We start from the raw sequence: 20431 nt of genomic DNA on the forward strand, positions 1-20431 counted from the left end.
TACAATTATACAATGTATACCAGTCATCGTTCGTTAGATGTCCACCAAGGATGTTCTCTGATCCCCAGTCAGTGTTCAACTACAAAGGTAAGCAAGAAAGTTCTGTCGCTTTTGTGGAGGTCTGTGTTCAATTGGCCCTCAGTTGAATGCGAATTGAGATAAGGCGAAGGTAAGTTGTTGGTGTGGATATATCCAACATACCCTGGTTGGGGCAGTTCAGGTGCACCGTGGACTTGCATAAAAACTGAGTGAATATGGGACCTCCACAGTGTCATAAGGGCATGTATGCTGTACGTGTTCAATCTGGGGTCAAACGCCTCAGCAGCGGGGTGGAATATATGCCAGGATTTTGGTGAGGGTATCGTGACGACGCGGATAGTGCAGCGGTGGTTTAACAAGTTTAATGACGATGATGAAACAATCGAAGGCACACCACGTGCCGGAAGACCAACGCATGTACAAAATGAAGATCTCCAGGCAGCAATTGAGGGGAACAGTGACCAGACATGTGAGGAACTGGGACTACAGTTCAGTGTGAGTGGAGAAACCATTCGGCAGCACATCCATCAACTTCGGAAGCACTACACGTTGAGTCGATGGGTTCCACATGATTTGACTCAGGGTCAGAAGGCAACGGGAGCAGACACTTGTGTTTCTTTGCTGTCTCATCTGAGCAAGGAGTCATTTCCGGACAGGGTGTTGAGATGTGATGAGAAGTGGGTCCTGTACGAAGCTCGACGACACCGTCATCATTGATTAGTATCCCATGAACCGGTTCCAAAACAGCCGAAACCGCACTGCACCAGAAAAGGTCATCTTGTATGTTTGGTGGACTGCTCGCGGCATCGTGCATCGGAACTGCTACCAGCTGGTCAGAACATCAATGCAACTGTGTACTGTCAGCAGTTGAACAATGTTCAAGAAAAACTCAAAACTCTCGAGCCAGCACTTCTGAATCACAAAGGGGTCCTCCTGTTACAGAACAACGGTAAGCTCCACGTAACTAGGATGAGCCGGGACACCATTCTACGCCTTGGATGGGAACTCCCATCCGCCAAACTACCCAGACAATGCACCGTCCGATTATCACCTGCTCCATTCCTTGGATAATCATCTTAGAGGACGCCTGTTCAAATCCCCAGTAGAGGTCCAAAATGCACTTGATACCTTCTTCGCTTCACGGTCCACTAAGTTCTACGGCGATGGAATCGATGGTCTTCCAGAACATTGGCAGAAGGTGGTCAATGCTGATGGGGACTATTTTTGATCTTCCAGATACGTCTTAGGTAATATATCGATGTTCTAACGTTGTTTGTGAAAAGGTGACAGAACTTTCTTGGTTACCTTATAGTATTTCTGGATCATATCAATATCATACACTACCTCACAAACTATTACCTAGGTAGAATTAAGTGTGAGGCTATGAGTTAAAATTACTTTTTACAGTTAATTTTCTATTAAATTTTCAAATGGAATCACGTTTAGTACATTGAATTGAAGAATTTGAATAATGTAACAAATACAACTGAGGGTAGAAAGGGCAAATAGCATCTCTCCCTGGGAATTTTTTCCGCCTTTCAGCCAGAGATAAACGCTTTCTTCCCCATCCCTGGCCGTAACTCGCACCCAGCTTTGTACTATTTATTACTGAAGTGCTCTCAAATCGATAGAAACAAAGAAAATATAATGAAAATTAAACAATTATAAGCAATATATATAAACAAAAATTAAATATTACTATTGTGGACCGAATTTGGATTTAAACGGCATCGGAAGTGTCTCTCTCCACCTCAGCGACCCCGAAAACTATGGATTCAACACTAATATCGGTAATTTCATATCATTTATATATATATATATATATAGTGGCAGATCCAAGGGGGGCTATAGCCCTCACCTTGACGCTCAGGTATACACTGAATAAAATGGGTTTCAATCCTGCTTTACAGCCCCTCCCTTGATCATATCCTGGATCCGTCCCTATATATATACACCCCTCCTATAAACTGCCGATTCTTCGATCTTCCATCATCCGTTTCCCTTAAATTAAAAGACATAATCACGAGATATTTAAGTGAAAGTTATCGTTTTCTTCAATGTCTTAATCCCAGCACCCAGTACGACTTTTGCAGATCTGCGTTGAACTTCTTCCCAGTCCCGTAGAGGCAACAGATAAACATATGAAAATGAAATGAAATCTTTGAGTTTTACGTCCCACGGTTATGCCGGTTAGGCTAAAGGAGACGGTGATGATGAGTAACGAATGAAAGGGTGGAATGAAGAAAGTGGGAAGAAACGGGAGAACCCCGAGAAAACCCACGCACACGGTGTTTGTCCACCACAAAGTTCACTTGGCGGGGGGCTGGGATCGAACCCGGGACACCAAGCACCAGAGGTGAACGCTCTACCACTGAGCCACCGCGGCCTTCTCACAGATAAACATAGACCACAAAATAAATAAATAAATAAATAAATAAACGTATGTTAAACTTGACCAACCCCACGAAAATACGCATTCACCAACAGCAAGCTTGTCTTACGCATTTCTGTAACTAATTAATTTTGAAAAGCGTCTGCAGTGGTTAATAAAAACAAATTATTCAATGTTTACTATTGTAGTGGAACGGTATCCTCACAAGAAATCTGATTACGTTATCAAGAAAACAAAAGCACCGCTTTGTTATTGACAGACCATAGTACACTAAATACTATGGCGTTTCGAAAAAAAAAATGAAAGAAATCTTTTTACGTTCCACGTTTATGCTGGTTAGGTTAGAGACGGTGATTATGAGAAACTAATAAAATGGTGGATTGAACAAATTGGGAGGAGACGGGAGAACCCTGAGAAAACCAACGCACACGGTGTTTGTCCACCACAAAATCCACATGGCGCAAGCTGGGTTCGAACCAGAGACCCCAAGTACCGGAGGTAAACGCTCTACCACTGAGCCACCGCGACCCCCTATGGCGTTTCGGGTTACGAGGGTTAAGGGGCATGATCAGTGAACGATGTGTGATCAGCGCATCGGTTGCCTGCTGTATTATTCAATGCTTTGGAGACCAGTCTCTAGGTACCTACAGAACATCTATTTCCAACTCGACCAATGTCTTTTCTAGGCGCTTTCTATCTCCCCATCGAAAAGAATGAAATGAATCTTGGAGTCTAACGTCCCACGATTATGTCTATTAGCCTACGGGAGACGACGACTAAAACAAGTGAATGATGATGCAAGAATTGGTGGAATGAGAAAGTGGGAGGAAATTGGAGTACTCCGAGGAAACTCGCGAGCACGATGTTGTCCACCACAAACTTACGTGTCCGGGGATCCCGAACCAGCCACTCCATACACCAGTGATAGGCTCTCTACCACTGAGCCCTCTTGCCCCCTTTCCTTCCCATGGAGTTGATCCCCCACCCTCGGAGCTAATAAAATTAATTTGCGATAACCAGTATACCATAATATTGTCCCTGTGCACCCCTGTGATATTTTGATATTAGTCCGCATTTTCCGAAAAATATCTGGGAGAGGGTCAGTACTTGATGCTTGTTGGGGGTATGCTGAGTCAGTGGTACAGCATTTACGGTACCTCTGGAGTGCGGGGTCCTTGGTTCGATTCCAGGCCAAGTTACTTTGTAGCGGACATCATGTCCCCGGGGATTCTTGAGGTACATCCGTTTCCTTCCACATTCTCAGTCCACCAATTCTTCCATTAACATTTGCTTGGTTTCATTTATAATTTCATGTTCGTATCGTATATGGAGTAAGAAAATTTTGTCTTAAAATGGGTCACACTCGAACGGCGGGGAGCTTCTCTGGAGGGCAATTGCCCCCTTGCCCCCATAAGTTACGGCCCTGGATCCAAGCCACTACGTCTATGTAGTATTGAACGGATATTATTCTGCACTCGACAAGAAAAGTAACTGTAAAGTACTTTCATCTATATTTTCAGAAAAAATATGGAACTACGTTGTTTTTATAAGAGAAATAGTACAGATGATATGTAAGATCAAATTTTCATTCTACATCAATAATTTCTCTACTAAGCAAGCATAGTTTTATTAAGAAAATTAATAAAAGTATATTGACTTAAGAAGTTTTGGGGATGTCGGAACCCGGTTGACTCCCCCCCTCAAGGGTGCGCCTGTGCTGTCTCCCCTTTGCGAAAGTTAACGCTACGCTACTGGGTACAATGCTCACCTCTGGTACCGGATACTATCTATGAGCTTTCTAGTTTCCTCCCACTGCATAATTCATTCATTTCCATTATAATCATTAACCTTGCGTCTCCTTTAGCTTAAAGGACATAGTCGGGAACACATCAAACTACCTAGGTAGAAATCTCATTATACTTAATTTTCAAAACAAGAAAACACAACATGGGAATTGAAAAGACAGCAAAAGTCTTGTCATCCAGTGAAGAGACGCGAGATTGCGTACGGTTCAAGTGGAGGTAGAAGCCTAGTTCTATTTGCACGTGTTATGAGCTTAATTGTAGCCCAATTTGCCATAATCACATGCCAAGTATAATAATAATAATAATAATAATAATAATAATAATAATAATAATAATAATAATAATAATAATAATAATAATAATAATAATAATAAAGACGACAGCAACCTGAAGCCGAGATTCCGTCCAGATGTATTTAGGAATAAATAGGAAAAAATGAAATTTTTGAATTTTACGTCCCACGGTTATGCCGGTTAGGCTAAAGGAGACGGTGATGATGAGTAATGAATGAAAGAGTGGAATGAAGAAAGTGGGAGAACCCCGAGAAAACCCACGCACACGATGTTTGTCCACCACAAAGTTCACTTGGCGGCGGCTGGGATCGAATCCCGGACCCCAAGCACCAGAGGTGAAGGCTCTACCACTGAGCCACCGCGGTCCCCGAATAGACAATAGGATGTACATTTCTAAATTATCACCGACTTCATTTAATAATAATGCGTCATGAGATTTTCGCACAGAGAAGTCACCTCGAGGCACCAAATTTTGTAAGCATATAGATCTGCAGCAGATCTAAGCGGATACGAAACAGTGTCTCTTGTCGATTTTTCACTCAGGGAAAGATTTGCGGAGAGACGGTGAAAATGTGTGCACGTTTCCTGGAGTTTCTAAGAAAGTCTTGTCCATATGGAACCCACATTACATTTGTGCCTATACAGCCTTACATAATAGCAGACGATACAATAACCGGTAATGGACTCTCTTTTTCTTATCCAAGTTCTAAAATTTTTCAACCTCACGTCCCACGATCATGCCTGTTAGGCCGAGAAGACGGTAAGGCAAGTGAATGATGGTGGAAGAGTTGGTGGAATCAAAATGTGGGAGTAAATAGGAGTATCCCGAGAAAGCCCAAGGACACGATGCTGTCCACCACAAACTTATTTGGGCGGGAACCCAGGATCGATTCCCCATGGAAGTTCATGTGATTTGGATCTCTCACAAAGTTGTAGATCAATATCTCATATGGCGGCGGTATGAACGTGATTCTAAGCTTCAAATCATTTTCCAATCAATATGTAAACGCATTCCAAAAGGTAACTAAACACTATACGAATTGCAGCAACGTTTATTTCTCTTCATTTGAGCGACAATTAACGATACCATTAGATTAATGTAAAAAAAAACAAAAAAAAAAAAAACAGATCACTGACCCACATCAACCCTACTCACTCGACCTAGCTCCTTGTGATTTCTACCCGTACCCTAAAATTCCAGTCGAGGCGGTTATCTCCAGGGAGGGTATTATTTTAAGTCATAAGCATCAAACAAGGAAACATGACAGAAAATTCAGGCAGCCATCTTCTGGATTGACCATGGGGTAGAAGGACACTCCCGTAAGCATCATGGAAATAAACGTTTCACGGTTCCACTACCGACAGGGCAAAAATACGAGGTTCCAAGTCACATGAGTCACTCGGAGAGCTGTTACCGATCAACCGTGAGTTTTAACCGGTACCTCTTACTTGAAATCAGTCACATTTTAATTTTCGCAATCACGGGAACTCATCTAAATTAATTACACTGTGAGGAACCAGGTCAATGGCATGATCCTAATCCAGCTCATTTGGATGTGACACACATTGGTGGGGAACGGCATATACTGCGAAAATTGAGCTCGCAAGTTGATCCATGCATCTACCAACTGAATTGGATTCAAGCCTCAGAGCCCACATTAAAGACCTTGGCAGAGAAGATGCGGGCTGCGATCATGTTCTGCGAACTCCGTCCGCAGCAGGCTGAAAGCTAATCAGTGTTCGTTAATATCAAGGATGTTATAAAATAGAGGACCTGCCCATACAAGAAAATCGTGAAGCCATACGTCACAGCTTCGCCACACCTACTCTACTCACTCCGCGCCACTAAGATCGCAATGTTTCGAGCCAACAATCATGGCGGAAACGAGAGTAGCCAATCAGACGCGCCAGCTTAGACGATGCTCGGTTGTTTTTCTGGGTTCATTCAGTTCATACGATTAAGATAGGTATGGGCAGATCCTGAATTGAAATTTCAGTCAATTTGAGCAGAATGTTGGAGCTGTCGTCGACGAACTTCTTACGACTGTGGATACCTATCGGTGACAACTAAGCAGTCGCTACTCAGCAAGAAGTTTGCAATGCTGCAGTACTAAGAAGAAAGATGATTGAAGTAGCGAAACGCAGCAAGAAGAGAAGACTCATTATAAGAGAATTAGCAGGATAGTCTTATAAGATAATCCTGCATTAAAGAGAAGAGATTGTTGTGCAAATAAAAAAATTACTTCAACACACTCTTACAAACTCCGCTTCCTGGAGAAATAAGCATTGCTTCCCGTCGACTTGACCCCATATCGTGCGCCAAGATTCGCTCTGGTCATATAGGCTGAACAGGCTGTGCCGACAGTCGGCTGACGGGAACGCTTTGTTATCTCTCTGGGATAGCATTAGTGAAGCCTCTACACGAAATTAGAGAGCCTTCCCTCAATTAGTAACTGGTCCTTATCAGGTCCACAAGCGCCATGCCACGCCAAAAGAAGTAGTCACCCACAAGACGACCGGCAAGGGAGCCTTCCCAAGCCCGAGGACACTACAGTGATGACTGAAGAAAGAAGCAGATGACTCCCCCATAATTTGAAGAACGCACCCAGAGAGCCCACTCTAGAAGAAGAGGTAAGACTACAAACTCCCAGCAAGAGAGATGATGAAGAAAGAGAAAACGAACAGCACCAAACAAACACTCCAATAGCTCAACAAGTGACAGTGCCCAAAGTGAAACTATATGAAGTCGCCTACACAACTGATGAAGTCCTCACTATCATAGCAGAAAAGATGGATACTGCAGAAGTACGCGTCGCATACAGAGGTAGTAACAGGTTCAGGATTGACTTCACCACTCCAACAGCAAAAGATTTGTTCCTTCGCATCTTCAAAGCCAGAGGCTTCGGTGATAAGGCAGTTATGCTCCACCAAACCAGCAAACACGAAACAGCAGAAGCTTCCACATCAGAAGAAAAGACATCTCAGCCTTCCGGCCCTTTCAAGGACCAGACACCACCACAAACAGAAGAAAATAATGAAGTCAACGAACCGGCAGACGAAGAAGAGTTCACTCCAGTCAAAGGCAAACACAGCAAGAAGAAGCAAGACACATCATCACAGCAAGATGATTCGCAAACCAAAAAGAAAGAAGCTCTCAAGAGAACCCAACAAAATCAGCGAATATTCACGTGTGTTTTTAAGAACGTACCAATCTCCACAGATGTTGAAAATTTCAAATCTGAGTTAAGGAAACTAAAGATCAACTTCACCAACGCAGTGAGAATACAAATCCAGAAAGGACCGGCAGCCTTACTCAGATTGTTCTCAGAAGATCCTGCTCAAATAAACAAATTGATAGCACACGGAATCACCATAGGGACAGCACACCATAGCGTTGAAACATCCAGAGCACCGCCACGGCTAATGCCGTGTTACAAATGCTACCAATATGGCTACAAGAGAGCTCAGTGCAAAAACAGAAGAGTGTGTCACCGTTGTGGGAAGGAACACGAAGACTTGTGTAACAACGCAATTAACAATAATTTCTGTGCGACCTGCAGAAAAACCGGCCACAGAACAGGAAATGACAACTGCCCGAAACGACCACACCACACTAGATCCATAGCCGTGAAAATAATCAGAGAAAGGCAGCTTACTCAAAAACAAGAAACAGCTACACCCCAAGGAGAAATGAACGATGGCTCTAGTAAGGACCAGAGCAACCCGAAAGCAGAATCGGAAAGTCAGCAATGAAGAAGAAGAGAAACTGATCCAATCACCCGCAGAAACCCTCCATGATTGGATCCAAGAAGCTATGTTCACAGTCACCGACAGAATGATCACATGGTTAAATTCAGTATTAACACTAACAACAGAAACAGCCAACCAGAAGCTACTAGCCAAGACAATACAAGAAGCTACAACCAAAATCTCCCGGCAGTCTATAAACTAGGGATGGGCAAAACCGGTTTTTATAAAAAAAAACCGAAAACCGGTTTCTATAAAAACCGAAACCCGAAAAACCGACAGTTCGGTTTTCTCCAAAACCGGTTCGGTTTTTCACCGAAACCGGTTTCGGTTTTCTCCAAAACCGGTTCGGTTTTCACCGAAACTGGTTTCGGTGAAAACTTTTCGAAAACACATAAAACTATTTCTGTGGAAATGGATTCGGTTTGCGGAGAACAACGAAACACCATTCTGGTCAGAAATAGAACAAATTTTGAAAAAAAACCGGAATCGGTTTTGAAGAAAACCAAAACCGGACCTGGTAAAAAACCGAACCGGTTTTGGAGAAAACCGAACCGGTTTTGAAGAAAACCGAAACCGGTTTTTTGAAAATTTTCAAAAACCGGTTTCGTTTTTTCTAAAAACCGAAAAACCGGTTTTTGTGCCCACCACTACTATAAACCCTATCCTAACAACAGATGGGCAGTTATACGTTCCTTCCCTTCAACGATTCTCAGGACCCAAAGCAGAATTAAAAAAATATCTGCTGACAGATGACGACTCAAGCACCGACTAAGGATCAAGAAGACGACCAGATTTGCATGAGCATGATTAAAAAATAACAGAATCCCCTAGTAACAAAACACTCCCCAATTACAGACATTCTTAACACATTAATTCAATACAGATAAATTATCTAAACGCAGTAACAGATATTTTACATGGATTTTTGCCACCCCTTCACAGTGTGGTTTTGCCATGTAAATTGCCTATGAATGCAGCATGACCGATTTAGGTTTTTTTTCCCCCCTGGCTTCCAGGTTTTTTGTCCCTCTCTCAAAATCAAAATAAACTTCTCTCGCGCTTTCCTTTCATCTCTTTTACCCTTCTTTCTTTCTATCTATACAACTTTAGATTCGCGTGTAAATGTCTCCGTTTAAGATAGAAGCCACGACATACACTCCCACCAGACAGATGCTATAGTTGACTAACTGCATGTGAGGAGAGGCATGTAGACAGATGGTTGATGCCTTACTCTCTGTCAGGACGCAGACTTTCCTGAGGGGCGTCCTTATTTATAATTTTTCTGTTTCTGGGCAGATCCTCTATTTTATAACATCCTTCGTTAATATTGCATCGTCTCTGTCCAACACACTCCGGTAAGCGATAACGACCTCAACCAGCATGCAATGGGCAGCGGTCAGTCGAGTTTCTAATCAGCTGCCTGCATATTGTATAACGTTCTCTGTTGAAACCAATATTGAGAAACTCAAGCGACTGACCTTTTTACCTGCCCGCATGCCCTACCATGCTGTAATGTGTGTGACATCCCCAGATCGCAACCCGCGTTGGATTTCGCAACGCCCTGCCCGAATTGCAGCTTACATTCTGTGTGCCAAGGCCTTAAGCCTTTAAAGATGTGGCTTTTTTTTTAAGGCAAATTATAGACTTTCAGTAAAGCAACTACAGCATCATCCCTATTTATCCTAGGATCATAGTTTGTACCTCATTCTCTTTAGAATGGAAAAACCTTTGAAGCTATAAAATTTGTGTTTCCCTATCGTATCCCTGAGACTGGAAACTTTGACAGAAATCAGGATTTTTCTCAGTTTACTTTTTTAAATTTCGAGCCCCTCCGGCCCCCCGCTATGATAACGCAGAGACCTGAAAATCAACTAAAAACACTAAGGGGTGTTCTAAATGTGCGTAAAAAATTTCAAGTTTCTATTTGGAATACTAAGGGCGAGAAAAATATTTACTAATGATCACCACAATGCCCCAGATTACCACAAAAGACCCTGATCTCTGGTATAAAAAAAATACTTGAGACATCCCTATTCATTCTGGGGTCATATTTTGTACTTCATTCTCTTCAGAATAGAACAGCCTTTCAAACGGTACCATTCACATGTTTCTATCACGTATCTGAGGCGGAAAAATCCCGAAAAAGGGATTTTTGTTAAAAAATATCCTTTTTTTTTCCTTTTTGCTCTGCGGGTCCCCTTGTTTTAACGCAGAGATCTGAAAAATATTGAGGGATGCTCTAAATGTCTGTGCAAAATAGGTTCTCCGGTAAAAATTTCCTTGAATACCCTTTCTATCCTAGCATCATGGTTCGTACATCATAAGGATGCACACCAAATATTCCAGTCCATCATGCGTGTTGCCATGGCTGCAGTGAAAGACTGTGATTTGAAGGAGATTCAGAACCCAAACTACGGACCCACTTGTTAGGGGGCCGAAGACTCTCAACAAATACTGTTCTATAGGCCAGCCAATGGTCACCAAAAGATACGAAAAGAAAATGGAACCCGATAAACTGATCGAACTTCCATTGATCTGAACACATGAAATACTAACGAATCATCAGATTGTTTGTAACAGATTTGCCAACTCTGGAAAATAATATTACCGGCACCCCCTCAAAATTTCCTATGATATAGGCCTAAGTGGGAAGTATCTCTGTTCGAACCCATCCATGGGAACCCTATCATGGGCAAAAGTGCGTGAGCACCTCTATTCTACATACGTTCTCTTTAGCACATTCACTAATAAGCTAAATAGATACACTGCGCTAAAAATGAGGAACTGAAGTCGGTATTGATCATTTTATTTACCTTTAACTGTCACTTCTTTAAAAATTATAGAAAGACATGAACAAAAGTATATTAATCCTTACGTGACAAGTTTGAATTTTCAAAATGAAATATACTCCTTAAACGTATACTTCAACTACAGGAGTTTAAATAAGTCCTAAGGAAGGAAGTTGGAAGTTTAAGGAAAGTTCTCATATCAGCAGCTAGAGACGCAAAACTAAACAATCCAGCAAACATTGTGCTAACAAAAATACCTAAGAAATATTTGCCAACATTCGATGGACAATTTAAATGTATCGCTATATTTATGCCGCATAATTATGACAAATTATACACTTCTGTCTCTATTGTTGAAAACAACGTTTCAGAATGAAATCCAATCGTTATTAAATTTCCTATGTTAAATAAATGAGAAAAAAATCTTACATAGATTAAAAAAAAATATACTTAATGCATAATACAAAGGAAATTTGTATTTGTAAAGGCACCGTTGAAGAATTTCGATGTTCCATGTTTTATTCTGGATTACAAATTTCAAAACACCGGTCATAAAGAGGCTGGTAACAAGTTTGTACCGGTCACCTGCCTTAATGAAAATAACAACAATATTTCCGGCTAGGCAGGTGAAATACCGGCCAGTTGGCAACCCTAAGACTGGAGCATATCGTTCCTCTAATAGAAAGGAACGTAACTCAAAAGTTATTAATTTTGCAGGAGAGTCACTTAAATATTTATACTGCTGCGGTTAACTACTCCAGGAGGAAGGACGTATATTCTCACCTGTGATAATTTTACATAAAATTCTTCTACTTTAGGACCATTCTCAACATCATATTTCAGTAGGGCAGACCCGGACTTGCCCAAGTGGCGATTGTCACCCAGACAGGGGCCAAATCGAAAGGAGACCAAATAAAAATTTTAATAGAGGTCAGAAATTTGGAATAAAAATTGCGTAAATAGAAAGGAAACGCCATTACACCAACCTCTGGCAGCAATATTAGTATTTACTATTGATAATTTCCTTCCTGATCTTTTATCACTTCGCAACCACAGTAGATAATTCCGTTACCACGCTGTAGGCATATCCGCAAACGATTTGCACAAATACACACTGGGTATTTGACGTAGTTCGTGGACCACAAGTGCTTACTGATATTAATGCCCTTACGAGAAGATTTTGTCGTGCTTGTTCCGGAAGGTTAATTCCCCCATTCCCCGGGGGAAAAAATCGGGCTACGTGCAATGGACGCTCTTTTGCAGCTTATGGTACCCCGTTTCCCCGAATATTGAAACCGTCAGCGCTAACTTTATTAATTTGTCCGTAGTTTTTTATTAACAGATTACTAATTTCAGCCATCCCAAGGCGAAATGAAAAAAGTATTATAATGATTACTGTCTGTGTTATTCTCAAATATTGTTACTAAACATATACCCTGATTTTACATTATGATCTTTATGGTATAATGTACGATGTTGCTACTAAAGATTACTATGTTTTTATCGTGGAAAAACAGTGGTTAGTTGATGTAAGGATAGTTGCGGCATGGGAGCCCGAAGGAAAACAAGGGGTCTGGGGCTCCCGCGGCTTACGAAAACAACTTGTATTTCTTAATACAAATAAAATATACCAAACTTAATACAGATACCAGGGACATGCCCAAACCCCCTTCCGTAGAAAATTTTCTTTGGGCGCTCATGGGTTGGGGGTTTGAGAATTTGGGACCGACACGTCAGCCGCCGGGGCCAACTAGTAGCCAGTCAGGTTACTATAACAGGTGTTAATTCATTCAAGAAGAGAAAGGAATCTAATAACCCCATCAGTAACGCTAATACTCCCATTTCAAGTTTTTAAAAAAAAAAAAAAAAAAAAAAAAAAAAAAAAACGAAGTTTCACACTCCACAGCAGACTTCACATTGTGAATGAAAATCTAAAAACAAATTATGGAACAATACCACAACATATTGGTTTCCTATACCAGACAGAAAGCAACAAGGTAGATTTACGATGAGTAATAAAGGCTGGCAATTCTCAAAAAAACATTCACATAGCCATCTAAAACTTTTAAACGCCATTAAAATTGGACTGGTATTAAGGAATAAGAAATCATATTCTCAATTACCGGAAAATACAAAGCTTCGTACGAACATAATGAATCCATGATGGACGTTAAGTTTTATTAGCAACGAGGGCGAATCACAATAGCTTGAAATCCGTTTAAATACTATCTCGAAAATATTTATCACGGCAAATTCATTGGTCCATACTGAAATGAATCATCTATGTGAGTTACTTCATACACAAAAAATATGTAGTAATTTAGGATGTCAGGCACCCCCCCCCCAAAAAAAAATCTACAGGAATATTTTCTTTTGGTACGAGTTTCGAGTCGAGTCAAAGGTAATTTTCTCTAGTCGGATCGAGTTTGATAAATGGCTCGCACATTCAGCTAGTTTGAACTCGATTTGAAATCATGACCTGATTAGACTGGAAAGTGAAATCCATCAGAAATGTAAGCAGTTCACGACAGGGGACACTACTCGCATTTCGTCTCGCCTCGATAACGAGACGACAATAGATTTTTATAACGAGACAGTCTAAAACGTCGTGAGCACCAATATAAATATATACTGTAGTTCTTACCATGAAGGCTGAGACCTGGACGGACGAATATTTGAGCCCAAGCAAGTGATATCAAACGGTTCGGCTCGGTTTAATTGAGCGAACAGCTCAAGGCGGCTCGGCTGAAACTAGTCCATCAGCTTCATTCGGTTCTGCTCAACTGAGCCAATGGCTCGAACAGGTTGGGGTGAGCCATCAGCTCGGTTCGACTCGGTTGGGTGAGCTGTTGGCTCGGCTCATTTCTCGGTTCGGCTCAATAGTGAATTGGCTGTGAACCGAGTCTCTCGAACCGTCAACAACCTTAAATCCGGGCCGGGCAGTTTTGAACATGTTTGCCTGGCGCCCTGTAACATTTAACAATTTTTGGTTCAAGCCTGAATACTTGCTCCGGAACTCAAACCCAGAACCTCTTGAACGATGTCCCTGCCTCCTGAAGACTTCTTGACGACCGAGCTCGACAGTCAACTAGTTTTTAATATTCAGATAAAAACAACCTATCTTTCATGTCTATACACGGTGTTATAATAATAATAATAATAATAATAATAATAATAATAATAATAATAATAATAATAATAATAATAATAATAATAATTAGTAGTAATAGTAGTAGTAGTAGTACCACCATTGATAATAATTATATTGTCTATGTAGGATACTTGAAGAAAGTACTTAAAACTACACAACTACACACAGGGGTTTAGCTTGATATGGCTCGACTCGACTCGATAGTGACCCGGATTTGAGTCGAGTTGAAGGAAGCTTTTTCGAGTCGAGCTCAAAGACGTCTGTACCGAGTCGAATCGAGTTTCAAAGAAAACTCGCTCGTGCCCATCCCTGTTCACAAGGCATAAAAGAATGCCCTAAACTGAGTGCGAAACTTACCCCAATTAGGACGACCTAACAAGCAAATGCAAAAGTAAACAATTACAGTATACTTCCGCTAATTCGGGCTTCGAAAATCCTACCCAGAGGCGCCGACTATATGGATGCTCCGCGTCTCAAGCACTCATAGAATATTTGTGTTGTTTTTAATTTTAAAATTACACATTAATGCCGTAAAAAATAGATTATCTAGTGTAAGCTGTATTACTAAATATAACCTATTTAATTCAATGCTTAGTTCGGCTTTTGTCACATACAACATGTAGATATTAGTATACAACATAAACAAACAAATTTTTAAGATCCGGATGCCTTTCGAATTAACGTCACAGTTCATTTTATTTCAATCGCCCGTGCCCCTTTGATAGTCTTTCACGTCTTACGGAGAAAGATCCCCAGTTTGAGAAGCATTGATTTTTTTCCTTTTTCTTTTTTTAAATAGTAGAATATGAGACGTTGCGGAGTATCTTCTAATTAGAACGTCGTGAGCACACATTGAAAAAAAAAAATTAAAAGTCAGCGCCTATGATCCTACTTCTCAGTAACCCGGCCGTCGATTCTTAGATTATGGTCATCACTAAGATACTATTGTGACTTCACGCCAACAATGGATGAAATCTTAAACTCGTATTTGAGATTTTAAAGCATAGGAAGACATTATCGCCAGTTGGTGAGTTCAGTAATGGCATCCGAATGGAAACATTCAGGCCCGGTTTATATATTGTGCACCCATGTGCCCTAAATAATTCGCCGCTCCCGCACAAAATTTGTCCCCCTCGAAAACGACCAATATTAGAGTTGAATTGATAGGCTTTGGGGCCGCTTATATGAATAGTGACAGTTGTAATCTAATTCAACCTCAAGGTCATAATTCCACTTCCCAGGGAGGGGAAAGATGTTAAAAGTAACCGAAAACGACAGATATTAGTGTGGAATTCATAGTTTTCGAGGTCGCTGAGTCTAGCGGTATTAGTTTTCATGATGTTCAAGTTCATCCTCACCCCTTTGGGTGGGAGTGGGAGAGGATGACTTCTTAAAAATAATCAGGTAATCTAGCTAATTAGTAACTACTTTAATTAGAGCGAATTAAACACACATATTTTCTCGCGCTTGCACGGGACTCTGTGGATTGCTAGTTTTAAACATTACTTCATTGTGAATCTTTTTTTTTAAAAAATCCAAAATTTTGCCGCCTCCTAAATTCTGCCGCCCTGTGCTCGAGCACAGAATAGCACCTACCTTAAAACGGGCCCGGGTACATCTGTCCAAGAAGTCACAACTTTAGATAAGTTGAAAAGAGGATTCTTTCAGACAAGAAGTGATTCTGAGTACAACACAGTATCGTATATATATATATATATATATATATATATATATATATATATATATATATATATATATATAAAGAATTGGGAGAAATTTGCAATGTCCGCTCCAGTCTGTATCCTTCAGAAGACAGGACAAATTACACTCGATTATTTTTTAACAAAACGGGTACAAACTTCCTTAACCCAAACCAACCCTACTTTACCGTACTTATTCCTACCCTACTATGTTCTAATATACCTGTTTTTAAAGAGGCCCAAGTTACCGATAAGCAGCAGTAGCGTACCCAGGAATTTATTTCGGGGGGGGGTCCAAACTAAATATGAAGCTATTTTATATTAAAATTGCTAAAATTGCCCCTAAAATTAGGCTAAATTTTTAAAAAGTCGAAATTTCGGGGGGGGTCCGGACCCCCGTGTCCCCCCCCCTCCGTACGTCCCTGATAAGCAGCTATCTACCCGATCAAGAGTACCCGAAGCGTTCCCACCAACCCATCACTTTTACTAGTTCGACACCCTAGGTTAGAGAGAATACAATATAAAAACGAATGTGCCGCCGATACAATAAAAACAGGAGACAAGCTTCAATTAACCAATAGAGTAATTTTTAATCTCGAGTATAATAAATATCTTATTTTCTTTAAACCTTGCCACTTATACAGAGACAAACAGACACAAATAATAGACATAACCTTGATACAAATTTTACTACTTTTTTCAGTGATTAAAAAAATGAAATGAAATCTTGGCTGGTATTTCGTATCTCCCTCAATCTTGCACGTATAAGATCTCCAGCTGATCGAGCGAAGGGAGATAGAAGCCCCACAGTGCTCGTTGTTTTCTACCTTTATCACAATTTAGACAAAATGTATTCGGATCTGGACCCATGAAACGAGTTGGAGGACATACTAAATGCCATCCGAAATCTTTAAGCGTTACGTCCCAGGATCATGCCGGCTAGGCTAAAGGAGACGGTGATGACGGGGGAATGTAGGAAATGGTGGAATGAAGATTTGGGGGAGAAAACTGGAAAAACCCGAGAAAACCCACGTACATAGCGCTTGTCTACCACAAAGCTCACTTAGCGCAAGCTGGAAATGAACCAAGAACCCCATGCACCAGAGTTGAACGTTGTACCACTGAGGCACCGCGTTCAGTGATGAAAAGAACAAAGTAAGATTCACAATCATGCTGAAAAAAAGAAGAAGAAAATCCCTTCTAAGAGCGACGGATTACCCCAAAATTCGCCAAGCTTTACTATGTTTTGAGATTTTATCCAAGAACTCAATGCATTAACGGAAAGATCCCGCGATTCGATCCCGAAATAACTAGTAACCTTAAGATTTCCGCAGAAATTCAATAACAAAATCAATACTTCATTACAATGAATACACATTTTGGAAATATATTTGGAACATAAATTAAGCTTAAAATACCATCGTAATGACAGTAAAATCAATTATTCAGTCCAACATTTAAAATAAACATTTTTTTTTTTAAATATTCGCTACTATCGTTATAAAGCTCAGTACAAGATTAACCCCTAACACGGCCGTCGGCTTATTAAATAAAAAGAAAGATAAAATAATGCTTATTCTCTACACATATATATAAAAAAAATACATATTTAGCATGACCCTTGTACTAAAAATACTTTGGTACAAGGACAAGTCTTAATTTATAACAAGAATGACAGACTAAAAAGGCCCTTGTACTACACACAATTTTGTACAAGGGAATAACGTACTAAAATTTTATTAAATTATTATTCACCTTACCTTAAGTAATTTACTTAAACCAATGACAAGACCCGAGACACAAAGAAAGTACCCGCCGTTACGGACTACGCGGAACTCATAAGGGGGCAATGCTATTTGGCCTATCGTCTTTACCGTAACGACCAACGAATGCGCATGTCCTATTACGTACGCCTATAGTCGCCGCCTGCACGACGACAGCTCGTTCTGCCTATAACCCCGATTGCGTTGACAATAATAGTAATAAATTGTGGTATTATTTTTGTTAGAGAAACTGCCTTTCAGTACAATTACCAAATGATTACGATACAGCAGTTCGCATAATAATAATAATAATAATAATAATAATAATAATAATAATAATAATAATAATAATAATAATATACGGAAATTGAAAATTAGATTTATTTGAATAAATGACAAGTGTGTTCTCGTATCTTTGTAGCATGACAATTAGGATATTTATACATTAAAAGGAATGAAGTACAGAATTGGGCTATATACAATTCCCGATATAACATTCAACCTTATTTCTGAAACTCGAGAACTATAATAAAGTTGCTATCATGACTGTTACTACAATTAATCATTTATTTAAAAACGCTTTGACATTTTAGTCTCGGTAGGAAATGTACGCGAAAAGAATTACCGAATGTTCGGCAGTTTGACAGAATCACTAAAAAATTTTGCAAAAATGAATCATAATGTCAGCGTAAAAATTTAATTCATAAAGTCAATTAATAACCTTGTTATTAGATTTTTATTTATGTTTTATTACTTCTCATATATAACCTTCTTCAAAATTTCTCTCATGCAACTGGACCCATATTATATATAATTTATATATATATAAAAAATAAGCATATATACAATTTACCGAAAATACTGAACGAATGGAAGTAGAGAACTATTCACAGATAAATTTTAGGGTCTTCGAACTGTAACGCCAATTTGTTATATTAAAGCTCTTCAGACTAGGATTTGAATATTTCAATTTGCAAAAAATATTTTGACATATTGCATGTAAATACGTCGTGTTGTGTTGTGTTCAAACTCAGAATTTCTTTTTTTTTAAAAAAAAAAAATGCTCTAAAAATATTTAAACAGATATTTTGTGCCCAAAACCACATGAAAGCAGCTGCGATAATTTTTATAAGGTTTTAAAACAAATTAAAAATCTTTCCATATACTATCATATCTCCACCCACAGATGTTAGTTCTAAGAACAGAAACATCGAAGATTTAATTCAGACTACAGTTAGGAAAAAAATAATAAAAACTATGCTTTATTACACAAAGCATATAATGTTTATATATCAAATGCCAGATGTTTTGTTAGTAAACAATCACTATGTTGTTATTAAGAACTTTAGAAAAAAACAATAACACGCTGAACAATTTTTTTAAAAAAATGTTTGTTTTTATCTAAGACATTCACACCTCAAACCAAAACAATAATACTTGCACAGTATTAGTAGCTTTCAAACAGAAATTCTTACCTATTTTAATAAATTGCTGCTAACAAAAAAGTCCTAACGTTCACCAAATCTTTTATAATTCGTTTACTTCACACAATGAAAGAATTTTTTTCTGCTTTTTTATCATGCACACTGTGTTGCACACAACAGTCCAGTGAAATTGACTGAGTGTTTCTATTCTCAATAGATGCCTGCTCGCATTATGCCTAATGATTGGTTAGCACACACCACGTGACGTAAACTACGCAGTTTCTCAACAGATGGCAGGGAAAAGCAGCACTCTCCCAGATCAATGTTGCTAACTAATAGTATTTAACTCCACGAGATAATTTCTATTATTCCACAAAGACAAATTACATTTCATCTCGAAATCACTCAATTATACATTCCTACAACTAATACGATATTAACATACTTATATTCAATAACGTGTTGAGTAAATTTTACAAGAATTATTTTTCTGTATGCATTTTGGCGTCATAACTAATAGCAATAATGTGGTGTTAACTGACTTACGCTAAAAATAGTTCAGACACTACGTACATACATCTAAGACGAACCACAACCCTAATTACAAAATCCATTGGCGACTTACCATTAAAACCAGCAGCGCAAGACAAAAGCATTTCAACATTCATTTTGTTATTATGTTCAGTTTGGGACAAAAGAAACATTTTTATACATAAACAGTTTGTTCTTTGTTATACATTATACAATATCCGAAAAAGAAAGCATAAACAACTCTTTTGTAAATAACTCAATAACTTAAACGTGGGCCGCGGTGGCTCAAGGTAAAGCGTTCACGTTTGGTGCATAGGGTCCTTGGTTCGATCCCAGCTGGCCCAAGTGAGCTTTATGGTGGACAAACACCGTGTGCGTGGGATTTCTCGGGGTTCTCCCGTTTCCTTCTACTTTCTTCATTCCACCATTTAATTCATTTCTCATCATCACCGTCTCCTTTAGCCTAGCCGGCATGAACGTGGAACGTAAAACTCAAAAATTTCATTTTTTTCATTTTAAAAGGGGTTGTTGAATTTAAACAATATTTGCGGCTACTATATGTCAACAGAAAATAGCATATTTTCTTTTACCTCAGTTTTTCTCTCACCAAGAAGGTGTACAGCCCTATACTGTGAAAACATCCGTTTGAGTTTCGAAATGAACCAGAAAAGTCATTTTTGGGGACGCCCATACAGTGGTGGATCTAGCAGGCAAAACTGGATTGGCAGCCAGAACCCAGCATATGATAAGTATGTCATGAGTTTACTATAAACTTTCAAAAATATATAAATAGT

At 39.5% G+C, this 20431-nt stretch overlaps 1 protein-coding gene across 4 annotated transcripts in view; it reads right to left on the reverse strand.

Annotated features, from left to right (window-relative positions):
• Positions 1–19334, reverse strand: part of MESK2 (misexpression suppressor of KSR 2) — a 261034-nt gene extending 241700 nt beyond the window's left edge. For 3 of the 4 annotated variants that reach the window (XM_081743534.1, XM_081743532.1, XM_081743531.1), the window contains exon 1: positions 19158–19334. The gene's annotated coding sequence lies outside the window, so the exon portion shown is untranslated. The remainder of the gene's footprint in view (positions 1–19157) is intronic. The other variant, XR_014128807.1, reaches the window with a different exon arrangement.
• Positions 19335–20431: the final 1097 nt, after the last annotated feature.

Source organism: Thermobia domestica, chromosome 17 (assembly GCF_964235325.1).
Source record: "Thermobia domestica chromosome 17, izTheDome1.hap1.1, whole genome shotgun sequence".
NCBI classification, from domain to species: domain Eukaryota; kingdom Metazoa; phylum Arthropoda; class Insecta; order Zygentoma; family Lepismatidae; genus Thermobia; species Thermobia domestica.